The sequence below is a fragment of the Hevea brasiliensis genome, chromosome 4 (assembly GCF_030052815.1).
Source record: "Hevea brasiliensis isolate MT/VB/25A 57/8 chromosome 4, ASM3005281v1, whole genome shotgun sequence".
Classification (NCBI taxonomy): Eukaryota; Viridiplantae; Streptophyta; class Magnoliopsida; order Malpighiales; family Euphorbiaceae; genus Hevea; species Hevea brasiliensis.
The window spans coordinates 33,927,236-33,934,718 of NC_079496.1; the positions used below are offsets into that span (position 1 = coordinate 33,927,236).

Sequence of the window (7,483 nt, forward strand, 5' to 3'; positions counted from 1 at the left end):
ACTTGTCTTTCTATGATGGAAGATCACATGTCATGATTTAAATGGAGCTTGACGCTTGGCTTCATAGGATTAAATCAAATAATAACAAGATGGGATCTTGTGATGACATGTGGTAAGGGAGTAAGTTAGGGTTTGACCTAAGTATATAAAGAAAAAAACACACTCCTCTCTCTTTTCTCTTAAGTTGGACGGCAACATGTCTCTCCCTCTCCTCTTCAATTTCTCAATTGATTCAAGGGAAAAAACTTTTATTTTCTCTTGAATTAAAATTATTAGAAAGTGTTTCTAACTCGCAATACATTCATACAACCTTCACAAAGCAAAACCTTATCTCAAAATTCGTTGACAATGCTTGAGAAGCCAATCTAGGGGCTGCCATTGTAACTGTGATGTGTGCTTGTGGTGGATAAACTAGAGGGACAACATTTGAGGTCTTAAAAACATCCTAAGAGGCTTCAATTGTGTATCAAGAGATTAGTACCTAAAAATCCCATTTTTAGTTAGGGTTTAATTGAATTAAATGTTAATTCATAATCTTTAATGATAAATGGAATTTTAATGCATGCTAAAATCTGTTTTGGTATGCAATTGGGCATTGAAAATTGATTAGGATCATAAGACACTTGGTATGGTGCATGTAACCTTAGATATAATTTTTGAAATTCAAGGTTCTAATGCCTTTTATTCACACTTCCACTCCTTCAATGATATGATATGTAAAGTTTGTATTTTGTTTATGTGATATATGATGGAATATTTATATGAAATTGAGATATAATTCTTATTACAGGTTATGGAAATTATAGGTAACGCTTCCGGTTCAGCTATTATGCTGCCGGATCAGGGGTTGTTACATAGTAATTGTCCAGTTTCAGACTATTACAAAGGAAGTCCTTAAGGCCAAGAGAGGGAGGGAAATTACAGATCTTGGACCATCATCGAGTGCAGCCATGAATAGCTTTTGGAAGAAGTTATGGGGTATTAATTTGCCAAATAAGGTATTTATTTTCATCTGGAAGATGTTAAATGAGGGATGCCTACAATGAGCTCTTGAATAGAAAACTACCTCAATTTTATAAGGATTGTGATTCTTGTGGGGAAGTGGAAATTGTTAGGCACCTATTCTTTACATGTTCTAGGGCCATGGATGTTTGGTTCCATTCTCCTTTGAGGCTAAGGTCCACCATGCTAAGGGCCATGGATGTTTGGTTCCATTCAAGGCTAAGGGACATTAAAGATATTTGGATGGAAGTCACAATTATCTGTCCACTCATGAAAATGGAGAAGAGTTGATTTTGTTGTTTGGTTTTATCTTGTGGCACATATGGAAATGTAGAAATCAATTGGTTTTTAATCAACTGACACTTTTCTTTTCAAGATGTTCTCCACCAATCCATTAGACATTATGAGGAATTTAGGGTAGCCAATTAGGTAGAGCACCCTCCTTCCCCCACAGTTTGTGACCTTGAACAACATATCTTCATTTGTCTTCTTGATGGCATTCTCAAATTCAATTTTGATAGGGCGAAGAGAAAAACAATAGACACAAGTTTGGTAGCAGCAATTACTCAAAATAGTTTGGACTCACCATTTGGTTGGACAGTGCAGAGACTATATGGTATGGTAGACCCCCTTTATTTTAGAAGCCTTGGGTTGTAGAGATGTTATTCAATTAGCCATTGCCAAAGGTTTTAGAAGCATTATTTTAGAAGGGGATTCCAAGATCAAAATTTTGGCTCTCTAAGGAGGAACAACCCTAAGTAAAATCCAAGATGTTGTGCAAGAAAGGGGTGAGCATTCGGTTCAAACCGAACTGAATCGAATCAAATTAAATTATGAAAACCGAATTATATATTATAGAAATCGAACCGAACTGAAATGGATGAAAAATCAAATCGAACCGAACCACTCTATTTCAGTTTGGTTCTATTCAAACCAATCAATTTTGATTTTTGATTGATTTTTTAATTTATACTTGATTTTCAAGTTATTTAGTCTAATTTTAATTTTGGTTTGAACCTAATAACCATTAATCAATAAAATTAAACAATTTATATATAAAAAATTAAATATAATTCATAAATTTCCCATAAAAATAAATCAATTCAAAAATTAATTCGGTTCGATTTAAATATATAAAATTACTTTCAGTTCAGTTCAGTTTAACCGATTTTTTTCTCTTCAAAACCGAACCGAACCGAAATAATTAAAATTTTTATAATATAAAACCGAACCAATTGAATTTTAAAATCGAACCGACTGAACTGAATTGATTTGGTTCGGTTCTATTTTTCGATTTAAACCGAAATCTACTTGCCCCTAGTGCAAGATATTATAACAATGTCACATATGCTAGATGGGGTTTCCTTTTCTTTTGTTCGAAGGATTGTAACAAGGCAGCTCGTTGCCTAGCCTCAATAGCTCTAAAGGAAGATTCTTTTTTGTGTATTCCCTTATAACAATGTCACTTTATATATTTAGAGATGCCTGGTTAGGGCTTAATGGATTGTCACCTTTGAGGGGAAAAGAAAAGTAGGGATGTTTACGGTAAGTAGACCAAAATAAATCTAATCAAATTTGAGACAAAAATTGATCAATATGAATTTGACTTAAATCGTATTTGCTCTATAGGCATGTGATCATGGGTCTTTTCCTTTCAATTTATATCAAATTAGAATAGAATTGAAATCAAAATTAAAATCGACTTGGTTGCTTTTTCAAATCAATTATTATACTATAATAAAACCCATAACACTTTTGCTATTATTAAGGAACAGTGAAATGACCTCTCTATCCTTTTTTTTTTTTTTTTTTTTTTTTATGATATGTGGTCTTAAATAAATGGTGATACCTGTTTGCCACATATCCAAACGAAATTGCATATGGGCCGTTTTGCACACTGCTCACATATTGTTTTTCCTTTACACACACACACACACACACATATATATATATTATTTTATTTTAATTTAGTTTCAATTACTTTTAAATTGTTTAATTATTATTGTTATTATTATTATTATAAATTTAGAACAATTTTATTTGTAATAAATTCTGATTCACCATTGTAATAATAACGTTATGATTATTTTATCCCGTTGAGATTTCTTATTTTCAATATCTTTATGTTTTTTATTTTTTTACTTTATTAATAAAAGTAAATTTTTTAATTTTTTACATATCATCTTTGATTTTTCATATGATACTTCACTTTTTCTTTTCAATTTAAATCTTTTGAACTGGAAAAAATATTTGAGTCCCTATTAAAATTTTTATCTAAGTATATTATTTTATTAATTAAATTTTTAATTTTTGTTTATTTAAATTTAAACCACTTAAGTGATTGTATATAAATTCACATTATTTTTATTATTTAATTTTTCTAATTATTTGAGAATGTAATTGCTAAATTTGCGTTAATAATTATTATATTTATTAAATCAATTTTGATTGTTACTTTATACATCGACATTATATTAATGAAACATCATACTTTCAGTTTATTACAAGGAAAATATAATAATAGCAAATTGTTAATCTATTTTAGCAATATTTCTTGCACTTTTTAATTTTTTTTAACACTATTTTAAAATAATAATATTTTATTTATCAAAAAATAAGTAAGATTTTGTTTAATATTATTACTCTTTTGTATTATTATTATTATTATATTATTATTATTATCTAAAAATATTTTAAAAAATAATATTTAATGGAGTTTTCCATAATATCTATTTAAAGTTGATTATTAATTTATTAAATGTGTAAATTTAATTTATAAGTAATAAATAATTAAAATTTATTTTAATTAGATTGTCTAAATAATTTAATAATTATTAATAGATAATAATTGTATTTATATAATGTAAGTATAATATTTATATTATTCGAAAATAAAATTAAATATATTTTTAATTTATTTATCATATTAACATCATAATATATATATTAAAATAAACCCACAATATCGCGCGGGCCCACACGGCTTGCTCAGAACTAAACTGAAACTTTAATGGACCAGAACCTGCCCCCTTAACTGGGTTTAGGTTCCCCTGACCATGAACTACAACTGCCCGATCCAGAACCAGCGCCCACACTAGACCCAATTAGTTGTGCACTAGGTAAATTTGAAGTCATAAGCGCAAAACTAGGTCGTTTTGAGCTAGGGTTACTTAGCCAAAATCTAGCTCATCTTTTTTCTCTTCGGCCGCCTCTTATTTCGTTAAGATCTACTCTCTTTCTTCTGTTACACTCTCTATAAGTTTCGCTTGGCGGAGCTTTTGGTTCGTGAAATCATCTTCTTTTCATTTTCGCTTCGATTTTGTTTTTGATTTTGAATAGCGTTTCCAAAATGGAGTTTGTAAGGCAACAAAATAGAGTCTCTGGATTGCTTTGATTTTTAATAGCGTTTTCAGTGCTGTACGTTGCCAATACTGATTTGGTGCTGAGATTCTGGCATTTTCCTCAATTTTCTCCTTGAGGCTTATGCATTCAGATGTACCCACATACCCATTTACATTTGCTTTTGGAATTGTAAGAATTTTTTACAAAAATTTCTGCTTTTGTGGCTCCTTATTTCTGTAGATCTTGTATGCTTTATAATCTAGTTCAATCCCCAGAAATTGTTTGAATTGGTGAATTATCTGAGTCTAAAATCTTAGCTTTTGGGGAAATATTAGGGTTTATGGCTGGCTCTGTGTTCTCTGTTGTTTAATTGCTAACAATGGCCTCTTTTCTTTTGTATCATTTTCTCTGTTTTCAGTTTGTAGATCAGTTACCAAATCTATCTCCCCTTAGCCTCTCCTTTGTTTGATATTGGCCAAAATATGAGAAAAGATGTAGTTGAGAATGGTTGATTTTGTGAAGTATGACTGGGCCTGTGATGCATAGAAAATTGTCCGTACCATCTGATGATATCTATCTCTTGATGCATTGAAACATCTCTACTTCTGAGGCCTTTGCGAATCTTTTTAATCCTTTTTTAAAGATTTTTTTTTTTCAACAAAGAAGAACAATTTATTAATAGAAATCACTGCAAAAGGGCATTGATGACGATAACTATACCATCAAACTATGAGAGCTCAATACTGAGCTTGTTGATGTTCATTAATCATTACTCTCTGAGCCCTTTCTTTCTTCCTGTTTTTTACTTTTAGTATTGGTGTTTTAATTTGTCTTTCTCTGAAACTATGTTGTTTTTGATCGGTGGGGGCATTTAGTTCTTTGTTACCTTAATTTTTTAATATCTGGATGACACAACGGAATTAGTTACTAAATTGTAAGATTTTTGGTGCTTATAATCTTAAATTTAAGCTTTCCTGATCTCTGAAGATCTGGGATAGCTTGTATTGCGTTATAATTTGTTTCAATCCCAACAAATTTTTAGAATTGATACATGATCATGAAATGCAGTAATAGAAAATTAGATTGTGCAATAGATTGTAATGTTTTGACCTAAGTAGGAAGTGATTATTGTTCTTTTGTGATTATATCTTTTATTTCTTTGGCATGGACACTTAACAAAATGAAGAAAATAAATCCATATTACTGATTTCAATTAATTGTTGGATTGAGATTGAGTTTTCAGTTTCAACAAAATCTTATTATATTCTTGTAATATGTCGAGATGATCGACTGACGTGTGAAAGGCAACAAATTAGAGTCTCTGATGCGCTTTATCAGTAGTGTTTTCAGTGCTGTACGTTGCCGATATGATCCTGGGAGCTGAGATTCTGGCATGGCTTGTTAATTAATCAGGTTTATGCATTCAGATGTTCCCACATTTTAATTGCGTACATCATGCAGTTGTGCGTTTGTGTTGACTGATTATGCATATGGTCAATATGCAATATGATCATTTCACATAAATTTGACATTGTATGAGAATTTGACATCATGTTCTTCTTTTGCTTGTGTGTGTGTGTGTATTGGATGTTGGGTTATATCTCCAAGGACGACCGAGTTAAAATAATTCTTGTTTTATTGGGGTTTTTGTTCATTCATTTTTTTCTTGAATACTTGAATAATCTTGGATCTGAATAATCTTAGAATCAAAATTTGAGTATTTCTTCAATCATCCAATCTTTGTTGCTTTTCCCATGTTGATGATCAAGTTTTAGAGAAGTGACAGAGATGATTTTCAATGGAAGAAAACTAGTATCATCCTCATTTAATCTCCCTTTTGTATTTTAAGTGGTTTTAGCATGAATTGGGATAGTCTTAAGTTTAGAATAATTTTATTGAAGTTTGTTTGAAATATGAAATTTTGATTCTTATTGTCTGAATTTGTTGATTTGGGTATGTTGGGGATGGTGGGAGGGAAAAGGAGATATTATTTGCACATGGAGAAATTAGCAAGATGGAGAGGGAGAGAGGGAAAGGAAAAAGATTGGGAAAGAGAGAATTTATTTTATTTATCTATTATTTATTTTTTTAATACAGATAATTATGTTTTTTTAATTAAATTTGTCAGAAGAAATTATGAATGATAAAACTTTGTTGATTTAGTTTAGGTTTCATATATGGTTGCATCCACGAGCAGAAAATTAACTTGCCTTTGGGTAAACCACGCTAAGGATGATATTTAGAAAGCTGTAATTCCAATATAGATCTTTATCCCAAGTAGATCAAACTACACCTATTAAGGAAGAAACTCAAAAGAACAATAATAAATCAAGCCAGTAAAACCCAGAGAACAATTGAATAAAAAAAAAAAAATCAAGGGTTAGGATTTCTCAACGTAGCATATTTTATAGTAAAACTGAAAATAAAGAAATTAGTCTCTTCAGATTCAAATGGTTCTTGAATATGTTAATAATATCTGGAACCTCGGAAGTTTTCTTGAGGCTTCTCGGACTTCATCCTGAGGTTAGGGATGTAGGAGACCCATGGGTCTATACAAATGCAAGTATTTACGCTGCTTCTAATGTTCCGGTGGCCGCTTACCTGATGACTTTCCTTGCAGTAGCGTGCTACTTTACATCCGAGATGGCCTATGGTCCTTCGTTGTATTACAAAAATCTTAAATCCAAGAGGACTTGGGATTTTAAACAATCTGCTATTTTTGCATAGCCAGGAAGGTTTGGTTGAACATTACCATCTCATTCATGGGAAGTTTTGGTCAAGTTGACAACTGATCTAGACTAATTCGGTATCGTTCAAGAGGTTGGTTTTATCTTTTTGGCAAATTGGAACTCGAGAAATGTAACACTTTTCCAATCTAATGTGACTGATCCTAGAAAATTATCTTATGAAAATATAGAGAAATACATTAATCTGCGGTATTACTTGCTATTGTAACCGTGTAAATTGTGATGCTGCATTCTGTTGTGAAAATTTAATAAAACACTTAAGAAAATTGCAGGAAACCAGAGACGTTTTCTTAGAAATCTGTCCTCGAGGATTATTTGCCTATGTAATTTAAAAATGCAAAAGTCCCTTGAGATTTATCAAGTTCTTCCGAGTAATTTCAGGAACAACAACC

The 7,483-nt window shown here is 31.0% G+C and overlaps 1 long non-coding RNA gene and 2 other non-coding genes across 3 annotated transcripts; all 3 read left to right on the forward strand.

Annotated features, from left to right (window-relative positions):
- The first annotated feature begins 4,063 nt into the window (after positions 1 to 4,063).
- Positions 4,064 to 7,274, forward strand: LOC110661984 (uncharacterized). Its single transcript, XR_002496232.2, has 2 exons — positions 4,064 to 4,533; positions 6,114 to 7,274. It is a non-coding gene; the product is annotated as an uncharacterized LOC110661984 (long non-coding RNA).
- On the forward strand, positions 4,875 to 4,958 carry LOC131179805 (small nucleolar RNA snoR117). The gene has a single exon (XR_009148691.1). It is a non-coding gene; the product is annotated as a small nucleolar RNA snoR117 (small nucleolar RNA).
- Positions 5,041 to 5,128, forward strand: LOC131179804 (small nucleolar RNA snoR116). Its single transcript, XR_009148690.1, has one exon. It is a non-coding gene; the product is annotated as a small nucleolar RNA snoR116 (small nucleolar RNA).
- Positions 7,275 to 7,483: the final 209 nt, after the last annotated feature.